The sequence below is a fragment of the Cervus elaphus genome, chromosome 19 (assembly GCF_910594005.1).
Source record: "Cervus elaphus chromosome 19, mCerEla1.1, whole genome shotgun sequence".
Lineage (NCBI taxonomy): Eukaryota > Metazoa > Chordata > Mammalia > Artiodactyla > Cervidae > Cervus > Cervus elaphus.
In genome coordinates this window covers 106,438,322-106,459,624 of record NC_057833.1, presented here as the reverse complement: position 1 = coordinate 106,459,624, position 21,303 = coordinate 106,438,322, and positions in this window count along the sequence as shown.

The following is a 21,303-nucleotide window of genomic DNA, read 5'->3' as shown; positions in this document are numbered from 1 at the left end:
CCTCAGGATCCCTCTAGCCTTGAAACAGTGTTCTTGGGGTTTCTCTGGAGTGCCATCAAGGAAATCAAGGCTCCTTTCATGTGTGATGTGCAACACGGAATTGCTCTGCACGCAGTGCAGGGGAATCGGGCCTCATCTCGCGGCGAGGGGGAAGTCTCATGGTTTTTCTCGAGTTGCGGCGGGAACCTGGGGTATATTCTCGAGTTACGACGGGGATGGCCCTTCCACCCACGTGTTTCTTCAGCGACGTCAGGACTCCTGCCTAGTTGCGAGGGACAACTCTGGATTCTCCTCGAGGCTTGGCAGGGCAATTGGGACGCCTCTCCAGCTGAGGCGGGAGACCAAGTGTCCCTTTCCAAGTGCCACAGGAATCCTGGGACTCCTATCAAGTTTCACGAGGAGTCAGGCATAGTCTCCTTTGGAGGCACTGATCTCCGCGTACCTCTGGAGTTTTCAAAGGATGTGAGGCTATCGGTCGCGATGAGGTGGGGAACTAAGTCTTTCTCTGTGCTTTCCACAGGGGATTCAGACATCCTTTCGTCCTGGGAGATGCAAGACGAGCCTGCATTGAAGTCACTGCAGGGATATCCGGCCTTATTTCGAGTCAGGGCATCGCGGTGTCCATTCCACTTGAGGCCGCAAACTCAGGGTCCCTCTCACATACCTAGAGCTGAGAGAAGCCTCCTCTTGAGGTGCTTGTGGTAAGGTGGTATTCCTCTGGAGACGAATCCAGGGACTAACCTCTCTTTTCGAGTTGATTTTTGGTCCACAGAGTTCTTTCGTGTTGCTACAGTGACCTCAGGATCCCTCTATCCTTGAAACAGTGTTCTTGGGGTTTCTCTGGAGTGCCATCAAGGAAATCAAGGCTCCTTTCATGTGTGATGTGCAAGACGGAATTGCTCTGCACGCAGTACAGGGGAATCGGGCCTCATCTCGCATCGAGGGGGAAGTCTCATGGTTTTTCTCGAGTTGCGCGGGAACCTGGGGTATATTCTCGAGTTACGACGGGGATAGCCCTTCCACCCACGTGTTTGTTCAGCCACGTCAGGACTCCTGCCTAGTAGCGAGGGACAACTCAGGATTCTCCTCGAGGCTTGGCAGGGCAATTGGAACGCCTCTCCAGCTGAGGCGGGAGACCAAGGGTCCCTTTCCACGTGCCACAAGAATCCTGGGACTCCTATCAAGTTTCACGAGGAGTCAGGCGTCGTCTCCTTTGGAGGCACTGATCTCCGCGTACCTCTGGAGTTTTCAAAGGATGTGAGGCTATCGGTCGCGATGAGGTGGGGAACTAGGTGTTTCTCTGTAGTCTCAACAGGGGATTCAGACATTCTTTCTTCTTGGGAGATGCAAGACGAGCCTGCATTCAAGTCACTGCAGGGATATCCGGCCTTATTTCGAGTCAGGGCATCGCGGTGTCCATTCCACTTGAGGCCGCAAACTCAGGATCCATCTGACATACCTAGAGCTGAGAGAAGCCACCTCTTGAGGTGCTTGTGGTAAGGTGGTATTCCTCAGGAGTCGAAGCCAGGGACTAACCTCTAATCTCGTGTTGATTCTTGGTCCACGGAGCTCTTTCGTGTTGCTACAGTGACCTCAGGATCCCTCTAGCCTTGAAACAGTGTTCTTGGGGTTTCTCTGGAGTGCCATCAAGGAAATCAAGGCTCCTTTCATGTGTGATGTGCAACACGGAATTGCTCTGCACGCAGTGCAGGGGAATCGGGCCTCATCTCGCGGCGAGGGGGAAGTCTCATGGTTTTTCTCGAGTTGCAGCGGGAACCTGGGGTATATTCTCGAGTTACGACAGGGATGGCCCGTCCACACACGTGTGTGTTCAGCCATGTCAGGATTCCTGCCTAGTTGCGAGACACAACTCGGGATTCTCCTCGAGGCTTGGCAAGGCAATTGGGACGCCTCTCCAGCTGAGGCGGGAGACCAAGGGTCCCTTTCCACGTGCCACAGGAATCCTGGGACTCCTATCAAGTTTCACGAGGAGTCAGGCATCGTCTCCTTTGGAGGCACTGATCTCCGCGTACCTCTGGAGTTTTCAAAGGATGTGAGGCCTCCGGTCGCGATGAGGTGGGGAACTAGGTCTTTCTCTGTGGTTTCCACAGGGGATTCAGACATCCTTTCATCTTGGGAGATGCAAGACGAGCCTGCATTCAAGTCACTGCAGGGATATCCAGCCTTATTTCGCGTCAGGGCATCGCGGTGTCCATTCCACTTGAGGCCGCAAACTCAGGGTCCCTCTCACATACCTAGAGCTGAGAGAAGCCTCCTCTTGAGGTGCTTGTGGTAAGGTGGTATTCCTCTGGAGTCGAAGCCAGGGACTAACCTCTCATCTCGAGTTGATTTTGGGCCCAAGGAGCTCTTTCGTGTTGCTACAGTGACCTCAGGATCCCTCTAGCCTTGAAACAGTGTTCTTGGGGTTTCTCTGGAGTGCCATCAAGAAAATCAAGGCTCCTTTCATGTGTGATGTGCAAGACGGAATTGCTCTGCACGCAGTACAGGGGAATCGGGCCTCATCTCGCAACGAGGGGGAAGTCTCATGGTTTTTCTCGAGTTGCGGCGGGAACCTGGGGTATATTCTCGAGTTACGACGGGGATGGCCCTTCCACCCACGTGTTTGTTCAGCCACGTCAGGACTCCTGCCTAGTTGCGAGGGACAACTCGGGATTCTCCTCGAGGCTTGGCAGGGCAATTGGAACGCCTCTCCAGCTGAGGCGGGAGACCAAGGGTCCCTTTCCTCGTGCCACAGGAATCCTGGGACTCCTATCAAGTTTCACGAGGAGTCAGGCATCGTCTCCTTTGGAGGCACTGATCTCCGCGTACCTCTGGAGTTTTCAAAGGATGTGAGGCCTCCGGTCGCGATGAGGTGGGGAACTAGGTCTTTCTCTGTGGTCTCCACAGGGGATTCAGACATCCTTTCTTCTTGGGAGATGCAAGACGAGCCTGCATTCAAGTCACTGCAGGGATATCCGGCCTTATTTCGAGTCAGGGCATCGCGGTGTCCATTCCACTTGAGGCTGCAAACTCAGGATCCCTCTCACATACCTAGAGCTGAGAGAAGCCTCCTCTTGAGGTGCTTGTGGTAAGGTGGTATTCCTCAGGAGTCGAAGCCAGGGACTAACCTCTCATCTCGTGTTGATTCTTGGTCCACGGAGCTCTTTCGTGTTGCTACAGTGACCTCAGGATCCCTCTATCCTTGAAACAGTGTTCTTGGGGTTTCTCTGGAGTGCCATCAAGGAAATCAAGGCTCCTTTCATGTGTGATGTGCAAGACGGAATTGCTCTGCACGCAGTGCAGGGGAATCGGGCCTCATCTCGCGGCGAGGGGGAAGTCTCATGGTTTTTCTCGAGTTGCGGCGGGAACCTGGGGTATATTCTCGAGTTACGTCGGGGATGGCCCTTCCACCCACGTGTTTCTTCAGCGACGTCAGCACTCCTGCCAAGTTGCGAGGGACAACTCTGGATTCTCCTCGAGGCTTGGCAGGGCAATTGGGACGCCTCTCCAGCTGAGACGGGCGACCAAGTGTCCCTTTCCACGTGCCACAGGAATCCTGGGACTCCTATCAAGTTTCACGAGGAGTCAGGCATCGTCTCCTTTGGAGGCACTGATCTCCGCGTACCTCTGGAGTTTTCAAAGGATGTGAGGCTATCGGTCGCGATGAGGTGGGGAACTAATTCTTTCTCTGTGCTTTCCACAGGGGATTCAGACATCCTTTCGTCCTGGGAGATGCAAGACGAGCCTGCATTGAAGTCACTGCAGGGATATCCGGCCTTATTTCGAGTCAGGGCATCGTGGTGTCCATTCCACTTGAGGCCGCAAACTCAGGGTCCCTCTCACATACCTAGAGCTGAGAGAAGCCTCCTCTTGAGGTGCTTGTGGTAAGGTGGTATTCCTCTGGAGACGAATCCAGGGACTAACCTCTCTTTTCGAGTTGATTTTTGGTCCACAGAGTTCTTTCGTGTTGCTACAGTGACCTCAGGATCCCTCTATCCTTGAAACAGTGTTCTTGGGGTTTCTCTGGAGTGCCATCAAGGAAATCAAGGCTCCTTTCATGTGTGATGTGCAAGACGGAATTGCTCTGCACGCAGTACAGGGGAATCGGGCCTCATCTCGCATCGAGGGGGAAGTCTCATGGTTTTTCTCGAGTTGCGCGGGAACCTGGGGTATATTCTCGAGTTACGACGGGGATAGCCCTTCCACCCACGTGTTTGTTCAGCCACGTCAGGACTCCTGCCTAGTAGCGAGGGACAACTCAGGATTCTCCTCGAGGCTTGGCAGGGCAATTGGAACGCCTCTCCAGCTGAGGCGGGAGACCAAGGGTCCCTTTCCACGTGCCACAAGAATCCTGGGACTCCTATCAAGTTTCACGAGGAGTCAGGCGTCGTCTCCTTTGGAGGCACTGATCTCCGCGTACCTCTGGAGTTTTCAAAGGATGTGAGGCTATCGGTCGCGATGAGGTGGGGAACTAGGTGTTTCTCTGTAGTCTCAACAGGGGATTCAGACATTCTTTCTTCTTGGGAGATGCAAGACGAGCCTGCATTCAAGTCACTGCAGGGATATCCGGCCTTATTTCGAGTCAGGGCATCGCGGTGTCCATTCCACTTGAGGCCGCAAACTCAGGATCCATCTGACATACCTAGAGCTGAGAGAAGCCACCTCTTGAGGTGCTTGTGGTAAGGTGGTATTCCTCAGGAGTCGAAGCCAGGGACTAACCTCTAATCTCGTGTTGATTCTTGGTCCACGGAGCTCTTTCGTGTTGCTACAGTGACCTCAGGATCCCTCTAGCCTTGAAACAGTGTTCTTGGGGTTTCTCTGGAGTGCCATCAAGGAAATCAAGGCTCCTTTCATGTGTGATGTGCAACACGGAATTGCTCTGCACGCAGTGCAGGGGAATCGGGCCTCATCTCGCGGCGAGGGGGAAGTCTCATGGTTTTTCTCGAGTTGCGGCGGGAACCTGGGGTATATTCTCGAGTTACGACAGGGATGGCCCGTCCACACACGTGTGTGTTCAGCCATGTCAGGATTCCTGCCTAGTTGCGAGACACAACTCGGGATTCTCCTCGAGGCTTGGCAAGGCAATTGGGACGCCTCTCCAGCTGAGGCGGGAGACCAAGGGTCCCTTTCCAAGTGCCACAGGAATCCTGGGACTCCTATCAAGTTTCACGAGGAGTCAGGCATCGTCTCCTTTGGAGGCACTGATCTCCGCGTACCTCTGGAGTTTTCAAAGGATGTGAGGCCTCCGGTCGCGATGAGGTGGGGAACTAGGTCTTTCTCTGTGGTTTCCACAGGGGATTCAGACATCCTTTCATCTTGGGAGATGCAAGACGAGCCTGCATTCAAGTCACTGCAGGGATATCCAGCCTTATTTCGCGTCAGGGCATCGCGGTGTCCATTCCACTTGAGGCCGCAAACTCAGGGTCCCTCTCACATACCTAGAGCTGAGAGAAGCCTCCTCTTGAGGTGCTTGTGGTAAGGTGGTATTCCTCTGGAGTCGAAGCCAGGGACTAACCTCTCATCTCGAGTTGATTTTGGGCCCAAGGAGCTCTTTCGTGTTGCTACAGTGACCTCAGGATCCCTCTAGCCTTGAAACAGTGTTCTTGGGGTTTCTCTGGAGTGCCATCAAGAAAATCAAGGCTCCTTTCATGTGTGATGTGCAAGACGGAATTGCTCTGCACGCAGTACAGGGGAATCGGGCCTCATCTCGCAACGAGGGGGAAGTCTCATGGTTTTTCTCGAGTTGCGGCGGGAACCTGGGGTATATTCTCGAGTTACGACGGGGATGGCCCTTCCACCCACGTGTTTGTTCAGCCACGTCAGGACTCCTGCCTAGTTGCGAGGGACAACTCGGGATTCTCCTCGAGGCTTGGCAGGGCAATTGGAACGCCTCTCCAGCTGAGGCGGGAGACCAAGGGTCCCTTTCCTCGTGCCACAGGAATCCTGGGACTCCTATCAAGTTTCACGAGGAGTCAGGCATCGTCTCCTTTGGAGGCACTGATCTCCGCGTACCTCTGGAGTTTTCAAAGGATGTGAGGCCTCCGGTCGCGATGAGGTGGGGAACTAGGTCTTTCTCTGTGGTCTCCACAGGGGATTCAGACATCCTTTCTTCTTGGGAGATGCAAGACGAGCCTGCATTCAAGTCACTGCAGGGATATCCGGCCTTATTTCGAGTCAGGGCATCGCGGTGTCCATTCCACTTGAGGCTGCAAACTCAGGATCCCTCTCACATACCTAGAGCTGAGAGAAGCCTCCTCTTGAGGTGCTTGTGGTAAGGTGGTATTCCTCAGGAGTCGAAGCCAGGGACTAACCTCTCATCTCGTGTTGATTCTTGGTCCACGGAGCTCTTTCGTGTTGCTACAGTGACCTCAGGATCCCTCTATCCTTGAAACAGTGTTCTTGGGGTTTCTCTGGAGTGCCATCAAGGAAATCAAGGCTCCTTTCATGTGTGATGTGCAACACGGAATTGCTCTGCACGCAGTGCAGGGGAATCGGGCCTCATCTCGCGGCGAGGGGGAAGTCTCATGGTTTTTCTCGAGTTGCGGCGGGAACCTGGGGTATATTCTCGAGTTACGTCGGGGATGGCCCTTCCACCCACGTGTTTCTTCAGCGACGTCAGCACTCCTGCCAAGTTGCGAGGGACAACTCTGGATTCTCCTCGAGGCTTGGCAGGGCAATTGGGACGCCTCTCCAGCTGAGACGGGCGACCAAGTGTCCCTTTCCACGTGCCACAGGAATCCTGGGACTCCTATCAAGTTTCACGAGGAGTCAGGCATCGTCTCCTTTGGAGGCACTGATCTCCGCGTACCTCTGGAGTTTTCAAAGGATGTGAGGCTATCGGTCGCGATGAGGTGGGGAACTAATTCTTTCTCTGTGCTTTCCACAGGGGATTCAGACATCCTTTCGTCCTGGGAGATGCAAGACGAGCCTGCATTGAAGTCACTGCAGGGATATCCGGCCTTATTTCGAGTCAGGGCATCGTGGTGTCCATTCCACTTGAGGCCGCAAACTCAGGGTCCCTCTCACATACCTAGAGCTGAGAGAAGCCTCCTCTTGAGGTGCTTGTAGTAAGGTGGTATTCCTCTGGAGACGAATCCAGGGACTAACCTCTCTTTTCGAGTTGATTTTTGGTCCACAGAGTTCTTTCGTGTTGCTACAGTGACCTCAGGATCCCTCTAGCCTTGAAACAGTGTTCTTGGGGTTTCTCTGGAGTGCCATCAAGGAAATCAAGGCTCCTTTCATGTGTGATGTGCAAGACGGAATTGTTGTGCACGCAGTACAGGGGAATCGGGCCTCATCTCGCGGCAAGGGGGAAGTCTCATGGTTTTTCTCGAGTTGCGGCGGGAACCTGGGGTATATTCTCGAGTTACGACAGGGATGGCCCTTCCACCCACGTGTTTGTTCAGCCACGTCAGGACTCCTGCCTAGTTGCGAGGGACAACTCGGGATTCTCCTCGAGGCTTGGCAGGGCAATTGGAACGCCTCTCCAGCTGAGGCGGGAGACCAAGGGTCCCTTTCCACGTGCCACAAGAATCCTGGGACTCCTATCAAGTTTCACGAGGAGTCAGGCATTGTCTCCTTTGGAGGCACTGATCTCCGCATACCTCTGGAGTTTTCAAAGGATTTTAGGCCTCCTGTCACGATGAGGTGGGGAACTAGGTCTTTCTCTGTGGTCTCCACAGGGAATTCAGACATCCTTTCTTCTTGGGAGATGCAAGACAAGCCTGCATTCAAGTCACCGCAGGGATATCCGGCCTTATTTCGAGTCAGGGCATAGCGGTGTCCATTCCACTTGAGGCCGCAAACTCAGGATCCCTCTCACATACCTAGAGCTGAGAGAAGCGTCCTCTTGAGGTGCTTGTGGTAAGGTGGTATTCCTCAGGAGTCGAAGACAGGGACTAACCTCTCATCTCGTGTTGATTCTTGGTCGACGGAGCTCTTTCGTGTTGCTACAGTGACCTCAGGATCCCTCTAGCCTTGAAACAGTGTTCTTGGGGTTTCTCTGGAGTGCCATCAAGGAAATCAAGGCTCCTTTCATGTGTGATGTGCAACACGGAATTGCTCTGCACGCAGTGCAGGGGAATCGGGCCTCATCTCGCGGCGAGGGGGAAGTCTCATGGTTTTTCTCGAGTTGCGGCGGGAACCTGGGGTATATTCTCGAGTTACGACAGGGATGGCCCGTCCACACACGTGTGTGTTCAGCCATGTCAGGATTCCTGCCTAGTTGCGAGACACAACTCGGGATTCTCCTCGAGGCTTGGCAAGGCAATTGGGACGCCTCTCCAGCTGAGGCGGGAGACCAAGGGTCCCTTTCCAAGTGCCACAGGAATCCTGGGACTCCTATCAAGTTTCACGAGGAGTCAGGCATCGTCTCCTTTGGAGGCACTGATCTCCGCGTACCTCTGGAGTTTTCAAAGGATGTGAGGCCTCCGGTCGCGATGAGGTGGGGAACTAGGTCTTTCTCTGTGGTTTCCACAGGGGATTCAGACATCCTTTCATCTTGGGAGATGCAAGACGAGCCTGCATTCAAGTCACTGCAGGGATATCCAGCCTTATTTCGCGTCAGGGCATCGCGGTGTCCATTCCACTTGAGGCCGCAAACTCAGGGTCCCTCTCACATACCTAGAGCTGAGAGAAGCCTCCTCTTGAGGTGCTTGTGGTAAGGTGGTATTCCTCTGGAGTCGAAGCCAGGGACTAACCTCTCATCTCGAGTTGATTTTGGGCCCAAGGAGCTCTTTCGTGTTGCTACAGTGACCTCAGGATCCCTCTAGCCTTGAAACAGTGTTCTTGGGGTTTCTCTGGAGTGCCATCAAGAAAATCAAGGCTCCTTTCATGTGTGATGTGCAAGACGGAATTGCTCTGCACGCAGTACAGGGGAATCGGGCCTCATCTCGCAACGAGGGGGAAGTCTCATGGTTTTTCTCGAGTTGCGGCGGGAACCTGGGGTATATTCTCGAGTTACGACGGGGATGGCCCTTCCACCCACGTGTTTGTTCAGCCACGTCAGGACTCCTGCCTAGTTGCGAGGGACAACTCGGGATTCTCCTCGAGGCTTGGCAGGGCAATTGGAACGCCTCTCCAGCTGAGGCGGGAGACCAAGGGTCCCTTTCCTCGTGCCACAGGAATCCTGGGACTCCTATCAAGTTTCACGAGGAGTCAGGCATCGTCTCCTTTGGAGGCACTGATCTCCGCGTACCTCTGGAGTTTTCAAAGGATGTGAGGCCTCCGGTCGCGATGAGGTGGGGAACTAGGTCTTTCTCTGTGGTCTCCACAGGGGATTCAGACATCCTTTCTTCTTGGGAGATGCAAGACGAGCCTGCATTCAAGTCACTGCAGGGATATCCGGCCTTATTTCGAGTCAGGGCATCGCGGTGTCCATTCCACTTGAGGCTGCAAACTCAGGATCCCTCTCACATACCTAGAGCTGAGAGAAGCCTCCTCTTGAGGTGCTTGTGGTAAGGTGGTATTCCTCAGGAGTCGAAGCCAGGGACTAACCTCTCATCTCGTGTTGATTCTTGGTCCACGGAGCTCTTTCGTGTTGCTACAGTGACCTCAGGATCCCTCTATCCTTGAAACAGTGTTCTTGGGGTTTCTCTGGAGTGCCATCAAGGAAATCAAGGCTCCTTTCATGTGTGATGTGCAACACGGAATTGCTCTGCACGCAGTGCAGGGGAATCGGGCCTCATCTCGCGGCGAGGGGGAAGTCTCATGGTTTTTCTCGAGTTGCGGCGGGAACCTGGGGTATATTCTCGAGTTACGTCGGGGATGGCCCTTCCACCCACGTGTTTCTTCAGCGACGTCAGCACTCCTGCCAAGTTGCGAGGGACAACTCTGGATTCTCCTCGAGGCTTGGCAGGGCAATTGGGACGCCTCTCCAGCTGAGACGGGCGACCAAGTGTCCCTTTCCACGTGCCACAGGAATCCTGGGACTCCTATCAAGTTTCACGAGGAGTCAGGCATCGTCTCCTTTGGAGGCACTGATCTCCGCGTACCTCTGGAGTTTTCAAAGGATGTGAGGCTATCGGTCGCGATGAGGTGGGGAACTAATTCTTTCTCTGTGCTTTCCACAGGGGATTCAGACATCCTTTCGTCCTGGGAGATGCAAGACGAGCCTGCATTGAAGTCACTGCAGGGATATCCGGCCTTATTTCGAGTCAGGGCATCGTGGTGTCCATTCCACTTGAGGCCGCAAACTCAGGGTCCCTCTCAGATACCTAGAGCTGAGAGAAGCCTCCTCTTGAGGTGCTTGTAGTAAGGTGGTATTCCTCTGGAGACGAATCCAGGGACTAACCTCTCTTTTCGAGTTGATTTTTGGTCCACAGAGTTCTTTCGTGTTGCTACAGTGACCTCAGGATCCCTCTAGCCTTGAAACAGTGTTCTTGGGGTTTCTCTGGAGTGCCATCAAGGAAATCAAGGCTCCTTTCATGTGTGATGTGCAAGACGGAATTGTTGTGCACGCAGTACAGGGGAATCGGGCCTCATCTCGCGGCAAGGGGGAAGTCTCATGGTTTTTCTCGAGTTGCGGCGGGAACCTGGGGTATATTCTCGAGTTACGACAGGGATGGCCCTTCCACCCACGTGTTTGTTCAGCCACGTCAGGACTCCTGCCTAGTTGCGAGGGACAACTCGGGATTCTCCTCGAGGCTTGGCAGGGCAATTGGAACGCCTCTCCAGCTGAGGCGGGAGACCAAGGGTCCCTTTCCACGTGCCACAAGAATCCTGGGACTCCTATCAAGTTTCACGAGGAGTCAGGCATTGTCTCCTTTGGAGGCACTGATCTCCGCATACCTCTGGAGTTTTCAAAGGATTTTAGGCCTCCTGTCACGATGAGGTGGGGAACTAGGTCTTTCTCTGTGGTCTCCACAGGGAATTCAGACATCCTTTCTTCTTGGGAGATGCAAGACAAGCCTGCATTCAAGTCACCGCAGGGATATCCGGCCTTATTTCGAGTCAGGGCATAGCGGTGTCCATTCCACTTGAGGCCGCAAACTCAGGATCCCTCTCACATACCTAGAGCTGAGAGAAGCCTCCTCTTGAGGTGCTTGTGGTAAGGTGGTATTCCTCAGGAGTCGAAGACAGGGACTAACCTCTCATCTCGTGTTGATTCTTGGTCGACGGAGCTCTTTCGTGTTGCTACAGTGACCTCAGGATCCCTCTAGCCTTGAAACAGTGTTCTTGGGGTTTCTCTGGAGTGCCATCAAGGAAATCAAGGCTCCTTTCATGTGTGATGTGCAACACGGAATTGCTCTGCACGCAGTGCAGGGGAATCGGGCCTCATCTCGCGGCGAGGGGGAAGTCTCATGGTTTTTCTCGAGTTGCGGCGGGAACCTGGGGTATATTCTCGAGTTACGACGGGGATGGCCCTTCCACACACGTGTGTGTTCAGCCATGTCAGGACTCCTGCCTAGTTGCGAGGGACAACTCGGGATTCTCCTCGAGGGTTGGCAGGGCAAGTGGGACGACTCTCCAGCTGAGGCGGGAGACCAAGGGTCCTTTCCACGTGCCACAGGAATCCTGGGACTCCTAAGAAGTTTCACGAGGAGTCAGACATCGTCTCCTTTGGAGGCACTGATCTCTGCGTACCTCTGGAGTTTTCAAAGAATGTGATGCCTCCGGTCGCGATGAGGTGGGGAACTAGGTCTTTCTCTGTGGTCTCCACAGGGGATTCAGACATCCTTTCATATGGGAGATGCAAGACGAGCCTGCATTCAAGTCACTGCAGGGATATTCGGCCTTATTTTGAGTCAGGGCATCGCGGTGTCCATTCCACTTGAGGCCGCAAACTCAGGGTCCCTCTCACATAGCTAGAGCTGAGAGAAGCCTCCTCTTGTGGTGCTTGTGGTAAGGTGGTATTCCTCTGGAGTCGAAGCCAGGGACTAACCTCTCATCTCGAGTTGATTTGTGGTCCACGGAGCTCTTTCGTGTTGCTACAGTGACCTCAGGATCCCTCTAGCCTTGAAACAGTGTTCTTGGGGTTTCTCAGGAGTGCCATCAAGGAAATCAAGGCTCCTTTCATGTGTGATGTGCAACACGGAATTGCTCTGCACGCAGTGCAGGGGAATCGGGCCTCATCTTGCGGCGAGGGGGAAGTCTCATGGTTTTTCTCGAGTTGCGGCGGGAACCTGGGGTATATTCTCGAGTTACGAGGGGGATGGCCCTTCCACACACGTGTTTGTTCAGCGACGGCAGGACTCCTGCCTAGTTGCGAGGGACAACTCGGGATTCTCCTCGAGGCTTGGCAGGGCAATTGGGACGCTTCTCCAGCTGAGGCGGGAGACCAAGTGTCCCTTTCCACGTGCCACAGGAATCCTGGGACTCCTATCAAGTTTCACGAGGAGTCAGGCATCGTCTCCTTTGGAGGCACTGATCTCCGCGTACCTCTGGAATTTTCAAAGGATGTGAGGCCTCCGGTCGCGATGAGGTGGGGAGCTAGGTTTTTTCTGTGGTCTCCACAGGGGATTCAGACATCCTTTCGTCTTGGGAGATGCAAGACGAGCCTGCATTCAAGTCACTGCAGGGATATCCGGCCTTATTTCGAGTCAGGGCATCGCGGTGTCCATTCCACATGAGGCCGCAAACTCAGGGTCCCTCTCACATAGCTAGAGCTGAGAGAAGCCTCCTCTTGAGGTGCTTGTGGTAAGGTGGTATTCCTCTGGAGTCGAAGCCAGGGACTAACCTCTCATCTAGAGTTGATTTTTGGTCCACGGAGCTCTTTTGTGTTGCTACAGTGACCTCAGGATCCCTCTAGCCTTGAAACAGTGTTCTTGGGGTTTCTCTGGAGTGCCGTCAAGGAAATCAAGGCTCCTTTCATGTGTGATGTGCAACACGGAATTGCTCTGCACGCAGTGCAGGGGAATCAGGCCTCATCTCGTGGCGAGGGGGAAGTCTCATGGTTTTTCTCGAGTTGCGGCGGAAACCTGGGGTGTATTCTCGAGTTACGACGGGAATGGCCCTTCCACACACGTGTTTGTTCAGCGACGTCAGGACTCCTGCCTAGTTGCGAGGGACAACTCGGGATTCTCCTCGAGGCTTGGCAGGGCAATTGGGACGCCTCTCCAGCTGAGGCGCGAGACCAAGGGTCCCTTTCCACGTGCCACAGGAATCCTGGGACTCCTATCAAGTTTCTCGAGGAGTCAGGCATCGTCTCCTTTGGAGGCACTGATCTCCACGTTCCTCTGGAGTTTTCAAAGATGTGAGGCCTCCGGTGGCCCTGAGGTGGGGAACTAGGTCTTTCTCTGTGGTCTCCACAGGGGATTCAGACACCCTTTCGTCTTGGGAGATGCAAGACGAGCCTGCCTTCAAGTCACTGCAGGGATATCCGGCCTTATTTCGAGTCAGGGCATCGCGATGTCCATTCCACTTAAGGACGCAAACTCAGGGTCAGTCTCACATACCTAGAGCTGAGAGAAGCCTCCTCTTGAGGTGCTTGTGGTAAGATGGTATTCCTCTGGAGTCGAAGCCAGGGACTAACCTCTAATCTCGAGTTGATTTTTGGTCCACGGAGCTTTTTTGTGTGGCTACAGTGACCTCAGGATCCCTCTAGCCTTGAAACAGTGTTCTTGGGGTTTCTCTGGAGTGCCATCAAGGAAATCAAGGCTCCTTTCATGTTTGATGTGCAACACGGAATTGCTCTGCATGCAGTGCAGGGGAATCGGGCCTCATCTCGCGGTGAGGGGGAAGTCTCATGGTTTTTCTTGAGTTGCGGCGGGAACCTGGGGTATATTCTCGAGTTACGACGGGAATGGCCCTTTCAACCACGTGTTTGTTCAGCGATGTCAGGACTGCTGCCTAGTTGCGAGGGACAACTCGGTATTCTCCTCGAGGGTTGGCAGGGCAAGTGGGACGCCTGTCCAGCTGAGGCGGGAGACCAAGGGTCCCTTTCCACATGCCACAGGAATCCTGGAACTCCTATCAAGTTTCACGAGGAGTCAGGCATCGTCTCCTTTGGAGGCACTGATCTCCGCGTACCTCTGGAGTTTTCAAAGGATGTGAGGCCTCCGGTCGCGATGAGGTGGGGAACTAGGTCTTTCTCTGTGGTCTCCACAGGGGATTCAGACATCCTTTCGTCTTGGGAGATGCAAGACGAGCCTGCATTCAAGTCACTGCAGGGATAACCGGCCTTATTTCGAGTCAGGGCATCGCGGTGTCCATTCAACTTGAGGCGACAAACTCAGGCTCCCTCTCACATACCTAGAGCTGAGAGAAGCCTCCTTTTGAGGTGCTTGTGGTAAGGTGGTATTCCTCTGGAGTCGAAGCCAGGGACTAACCTCTCATCTCGAGTTGATATTTGGTCCACGGTGCTCTTTCGTGTTGCTACAGTGACCTCAGGATCCCTCTAGCCTTGAAACAGTGTTCTTGGGGTTTCTCTGGAGTGCCATCAAGGAAATCAAGGCTCCTTTCATGTGTGATGCGCAGCACGGAATTGCTCTGCACGCACTGCAGAGGAATCTGGCCTCATCTCGCGGCGAGGGGGAAGTCTCATGGTTTTTCTCGAGTTGCGGCGGGAACCTGGGGTATATTCTCGAGTTACGACGGGGATGGCCCTTCCACCCACGTGTTTGTTCAGCGATGTCAGGACTCCTGCCTAGTTGCGAGGGCCAACTCGGGATTCTCCTCGAGGCTTGGCAGGGCAATTGGGACGCCCCTCCTGCTGAGGCGAGAGACCAAGGGTCCCTTTCCATGTGCCACAGGAATCCTGGGACTCCTATCAAGTTTCATGAGGAGTCAGGCATCGTCTCCTTTGGAGGCACTGATCTCCGCGTACCTCTGGAGTTTTCAAAGGATGTGAGGCCTCCGGTCGTGATGAGGTGGGGAACTAGGTCTTTCTCTGTGGTCTCCACAGGGGATTCAGACATCCTTTCGTCTTGGGAGATGCAAGACGAGCCTGCCTTCAAGTCACTGCAGGGATATCCGGCCTTATTTCGCCTCAGGGCATCGCCGTATCCATTCCATTTGAGGCCGCAAACTCAGGGTCCCTCTCACATACCTAGAGCTGAGAGAAGCCCCTCTTGAGGTGCTTGTGGTAAGGTGGTATTCCTCTGGAGTCGAAGCCAGGGTCTAACCTCTCATCTCGAGTTGATTTTTGGTCCACGGAGCTCTTTCGTGTTGCTACAGTGACCTCAGGATCCCTCTAGCCTTGCAACAGTGTTCTTGGGGTTTCTCTGGAATGCCATCAAGGAAATCAAGGCTCCTTTCATGTTTGATGTGCAACACGGAATTGCTCTGCACGCAGTCTAGGGGAATCGGGCCTCATCTCGCGCCGAGGGGGAAGTCTCATGGTTTTCCTCGAGTTGCGGCGGGAACCTGGGGTATATTCTCGAGTTACGACGGGGATGGACCTTCCACACACGTGTTTGTTCAGCGACGTCAGGACTCCTGCCTAGTTGCGAGGGACAACTCAGGATTCTCCTCGAGGTTTGGCAGGGCAAGTGGGACGCCTCTCCAGCTGAGGCGGGAGACCAAGTGTCCCTTTCCACGTGCCACAGGAATCCTGGGACTCCTATCAAGTTTCACGAGGAGTCAGGCATCGTCTCCTTTGGAGGCACTGATCTCCGTGTACCTCTGGAGTTTTCAAAGGATGTGAGGCCTCCGGTCGCGATGAGGTGGGGAACTAGGTCTTTCTCTGTGGTCCCCACAGGGGATTCAGACATCCTTTCGTCTTGGGAGATGCAAGACGAGCCTGCCTTCAAGTCACTGCAGGGATATCCGGCCTTATTTCGAGTCAGGGCATCGCGGTGTCCATTTCACTTGAGGCCGCAAACTCAGGGTCCCTCTCACATCCCTAGAGCTGAGAGAAGCCTCCTCTTGAGGTGCTTGTGGTAAGGTGGTATTCCTCTGGAGTCGAAGCCAGGGACTAACCTCTAATCTCGAGTTGATTTTTGGTCCACGGAGCTCTTTTGTGTTGCTACAGTGACCTCAGGATCCCTCTAGCCTTGAAACAGTGTTCTTGGGGTTTCTCTGGAGTGCCGTCAAGGAAATCAAGGCTCCTTTCATGTTTGATGTGCAACACGGAATTGCTCTGCATGCAGTGCAGGGGAATCGGGCCTCATCTCGCGGTGAGGGGGAAGTCTCATGGTTTTTCTCGAGTTGCGGCGGCAACCTGGGGTATATTCTCGAGTTACGACGGGGATGGCCCTTCCACCCACGTGTTTGTTCAGCGATGTCAGGACTGCTGCCTAGTTGCGAGGGACAACTCGGTATTCTCCTCGAGGGTTCGCAGGGCAAGTGGGACGCCTGTCCAGCTGAGGCTGGAGACCAAGGGTCCCTTTCCACGTGCCACAGGAATCCTGGAACTCCTATCAAGTTTCACGAGGAGTCAGGCATCGTCTCCTTTGGAGGCACTGATCTCCGCGTACCTCTGGAGTTTTCAAAGGATGTGAGGCCTCCGGTCGCGATGAGGTGGGGAACTAGGTCTTTCTCTGTGGTCTCCACAGGGGATTCAGACATCCTTTCGTCTTGGGAGATGCAAGACGAGCCTGCATGCAAGTCACTGCAGGGATATCCGGCCTTATTTCGAGTCAGGGCATCGCGTTCTCCATTCCACTTGAGGCCGCAAACTCAGGGTCCCTCTCACATACCTAGAGCTGAGAGAATCCTCCTCTTGAGGTGCTTGTGGTAAGGTGGTATTCCTCTGGAGTCGAAGCCAGGGACTAACCTCTCATCTAGAGTTGATTTTTGGTCCACGGAGCTCTTTCGTGTTGCTACAGTGACCTCAGGATCCCTCTAGCCTTGAAACAGTGTTCTTGGGGTTTCTCTGGAGTGCCATCAAGGAAATCAAGGCTCCTTTCATGTGTGATGCGCAGCACGGAATTGCTCTGCACGCACTGCAGGGGAATCTGGCCTCATCTCGCGGCGAGGGGGAAGTCTCATGGTTTTTCTCGAGTTGCGGCGGGAACCTGGGGTATATTCTCGAGTTACGACGGGGATGGCCCTTCCACCCACGTGTTTGTTCAGCGACGTCAGGACTCCTGCCTAGTTGCGAGGGACAACTCGGGATTCTCCTCGAGGCTTGGCAGGGCAATAGGGACGCCTCTCCAGCTGAGGCGGGAGACCAAGGGTCCCTTTCCACGTGCCACAGGAATCCTGGGACTCCTAAGAAGTTTCACGAGGAGTCAGGCATCGTCTCCTTTGGAGGCACTGATCTCCGCATACCTCTGGAGTTTTCAAAGGATGTGAGGCCTCCGGTCGCCATGAGTTGTGGAACTAGGTCTTTTTCTCTGGTCTCCACAGGGGATTCAGACATCCTTTCGTCCTGGGAGATGCAAGATGAGCCTGCATTCAAGTCACGGCAGGGATATCCGGCCTTATTTCGCGTCACGTCATTGCAGTGTCCATTCCACTTGAGGCCGCAAACTCAGGGTCCCTCTCACATACCTAGAGCTGAGAGAAGCCTCCTCTTGAGGTGCTCGTGGTAAGGTGGTATTCCTCTGGAGTCGAAGCCAGGGACTAACCTCTCATCTCGAGTTGATTTTTGGTCCACGGAGCTCTTTCGTGTTGCTACAGTGACCTCAGGATCCCTCTAGCCTTGAAACAGTGTTCTTGGGGTTTCTCTGGAGTGCCATCAAGGAAATCAAGGCTCCTTTCATGTGTGATGTGCAACACGGAATTGCTCTGCACGCAGTGCAGGGTATCGGGCCTCATTTTGCGGCATGGGGAAAGTCTCTTGGTTTTTCTCGAGTTGCGGTGGGAACCTGGGGTATATTCTCGAGTTACGACGGGGATGGCCCTTCCACCCACGTGTTTGTTCAGGCACGTCAGGACTCCTGCCTAGTTGCGAGGGACAACTCGGGATTCTCCTCGAGGCTTGGCAGGAAAATTGGGGTTCCTCTTCAGCTGAGGCGGGAGACCAAGGGTCCCTTTCCACGTGCCACAGGAATCCTGGGACTCCTATTAAGTTTCACGAGGAGTCAGGCATCGTCCCTTTGGAGGAACCGATCTCCACGTTCCTCTGGAGTTTTCAAAGGATATGAGGCCTCCGGTCACGATGAGGTGGGGAACTAGGTATTTCTCTGTGGTCTCCACAGGGGATTCAAACATCCTTTCATCTTGGGAGATGCAAGACGAGCCGGCATTCAAGTCACTTCAGACATATGTGGCCTTATTTCGAGTCAGGGCATCGCGGTGTCCATTCCACTTGAGGCCGCAAACTCAGGGTCCCTCTCACATACCTAGAGCTGAGAGAAGCCTCCTCTTGAGTGCTTGTGGTAAGGTGGTATTCCTCTGGAGTCGAAGACAGGGACTAACCTCTCATCTCGAGTTGATTTTTGGTCCACGGAGCTCTTTCGTGTTGCTACAGTGACCTCAGGATCCCTCTAGCCTTGAAACAGTGATCTTGGGGTTTTTCCGGAGTGCCATCAAGGAAATCAAGGCTCCTTTCATGTGTGATGTGCAACACGGAATTGCTCTGCACGCAGTGCAGGGGAATCGGGGCTCATCTAGCGGCGAGGGGAGGTCTAATGGTTTTTCTCGAGTTGCAGCGGGAACATGGGGTATATTCTCGAGTTACGACGGGGATGGCCCTTCCACCCACTTGTTTGTTCAGCCACGTCAGGACTCCTGCCTAGCTGCGAGGGACAACTCGGGATTCTTCTCGAGGCTTGGCAGGGCAATAGGGACGCCTCTCCAGCTGAGGCGGGAGACCAAGGCTCCCTTTCCATGTGCCACAGGAATCCTGGGACTCCTATCAAGTTTCACGAGGAGTCAGGCATCGTCTCCTTTGGAACCACTGATCTCCGTGTACCTCTGGAGTTTTCAAAGGATGTGAGGCCTCCGGTCGCCATGAGGTGGGTAACTAGGTCTTTCTCTGTGGTCTCCACAGGGATTCAGACATCCTTTCGTCTTGGGAGATGCAACACGAGCCTGCATTCAAGTCACTGCAGGGATATCCGGCCTTATTTCGAGTCAGGGCATCGCGGTGTCCACTCCATTGAGGACGCAAACTAAGGGTCCCTCACACATAGCTAGAGCTGAGAGAAGCCTCCTCTTGAGGTGCTTGTGGTAAGGTGGTATTCCTCTGGAGTCGAAGCCAGGGACTAACCTCTCATCTCGAGTTGATTTTTGGTCCATGGAGCTCTTTCGTGTTGCTACAGTGACCTCAGGATCCCTCTAGCCTTGAAACAGGGTTCTTGGGGATTCTCTGGAGTGCCATCAAGGAAATCAAGGCTCCTTTCATGTGTGATGTGCAACACGGAATTACTCTGCACGCAGTGCAGGGGAATCGGGCCTCACCTCGCGGCGAGGTGGAAGTCTCATGGTTTTTCTCGAGTTGCGGCAGGAACCTGGGGTATATTCTCGAGCTACGACGGGGAAGCCCTTCCACACACGTGTTTCTTCAGCGACGTCAGGACTCCTGCCTAGTTGCGAGGGACACCTCGGGATACTCCTCGAGGATTGGCAGGGCAATTGGGACGCCTCTCCAGCTGAGGTGTGAGACCAAGTGTCCCTGTCCACGTGCCACAGGAATCCTGGAACTCCTATCAAGATTCACGAGGAGTCAGGCATCGTCTCCTTTGGAGGCACTGATCTCCGCGTACCTCTGGAGTTTTCAAAGGATGTGAGGCCTCCGGTCGCCATGAAGTGGGGAACTAGGTCTTTTTCTGTGGTCTCCACAGGGGATTCAGACATCCTTTCATCTTTGGAGATGCAAGACGAGCCTGCATTCAAGTCACTGCAGGGATATCCAGCCTTATTTCGCGACAGGGAATCGCAGTGTCCATTCCACTTGAGGCCGCAAACTCAGGGTCCCTCTCACACACCTAGAGCTGAGAGAAGCCTCCTCTTGAGGTGCTTGTGGTAAGGTGGTATTCCTCTGGAGTCGAAGCCAGGGACTAACCTCTCATCTCGAGTTGATTTTTGGTCCACGGAGCTCTTTCGTGTTGCTACAGTGACCTCAGGATCCCTCTAGCCTTGAAACAGTGTTCTTGGGTTTTCTCTGGAGTGCCACCAAGGAAATCAAGGCTCCTTTCATGTGTGATGTGCAACACGGAATTGCTTTGAATGCAGTGCAGGGGAATCGGGCCTCATCTCGCGGCGAGGGGGAAGTCTCATGGTTTTTCTCGAGTTGCGGCGGGAACCTGGGGTATACTCTCGAGTTACGACGGGGATGGCCCTTCCACCCACGTGTTTGTTCAGCGACGTCAGGACTCCTGCCTAGTTGCGAGGGACAACTCGGGATTCTCCTTGAGGCATGGCAGGGCAATTGGGACGCCTCTCCAGCTGAGGCGTGAGACCAAGGGTCCCTTTCCACGTGCCACAGGAATCCTGGGACTCCTATCAAGTTTCACGAGGAGTCAGGCATCGTCTCCTTTGGAGGCACTGATCTCCGCGTACCTCTGGAGTTTTCAAAGGATGTGAGGCATCTGGTCGCCATGAAGTGCGGAACTAGGTCTTTCTCTGTGGTCTCCACAGGGGATTCAGACATCCTTTCATCCTGGGAGATGCAAGACGAGCCTGCATTCAAGTCACTGCAGTGATATCCGGCCTTATTTCGAGTCAGGGCATCGCGGTGTCCATTCCACTTGAGGCCACAAACTCAGGGTCCCTCTCACATACCTAGAGCTGAGAGAAGCCTTCTCTTGAGGTGCTTGTGGTAAGTTGGTATTCCTCTGGAGTCGAAGCCAGGGACTAACCTCTCATCTCGAGTTGATTTTTGGTCCATGGAGCTCATTCGTGTTGCTACAGTGACCTCAGGATCCCTCTAGCCTTGAAACAGTGTTCTTGGGGTTTCTCTGGAGTGCCATCTAGGAAATCAAGGCTCCTTTCATGTGTGATGCGCAACACGGAATTGCTATGCACGCAGTGCAGGGGAATCGGGCCTCACCTCGCGGCGAGGGGGAAGTCTCATGGTTTTTCTCGAGTTGCGGCTGGAACCTGGGGTATATTCTCGAGGTACGACGGGGATGGATCTTCCACCCACGTGTTTGTTCAGCGACGTCAGGACTCCTGCCTAGTTGCGAGGGACAACTCGGGATTCTCCTCGAGGCTTGCAGGGCAATTGGGACGCCTCTCCAGCTGAGGCGGGAGACCAAGGGTCCCTTTCCACGTGCCACAGGAATCCTGGGACTCCTATCAAGTTCCACGAGGAGTCAGGCATCATCTCCTTTGGAGGCACTGATCTCAGTGTACTTCTGGAGTTTTCAAAGGATGTGAGGCCTCCGGTCGCGATGAGGTGGGGAACTAGGTCTTTCTCTGTGGTCTCCACAGGGGATTCAGACATCCTTTCGTCTTGGGAGATGCAAGACGAGCCTGCATTTAAGTCACTGCAGGGATATCCGGCCTTATTTCCAGTCAGGGCATCGCGGTGTC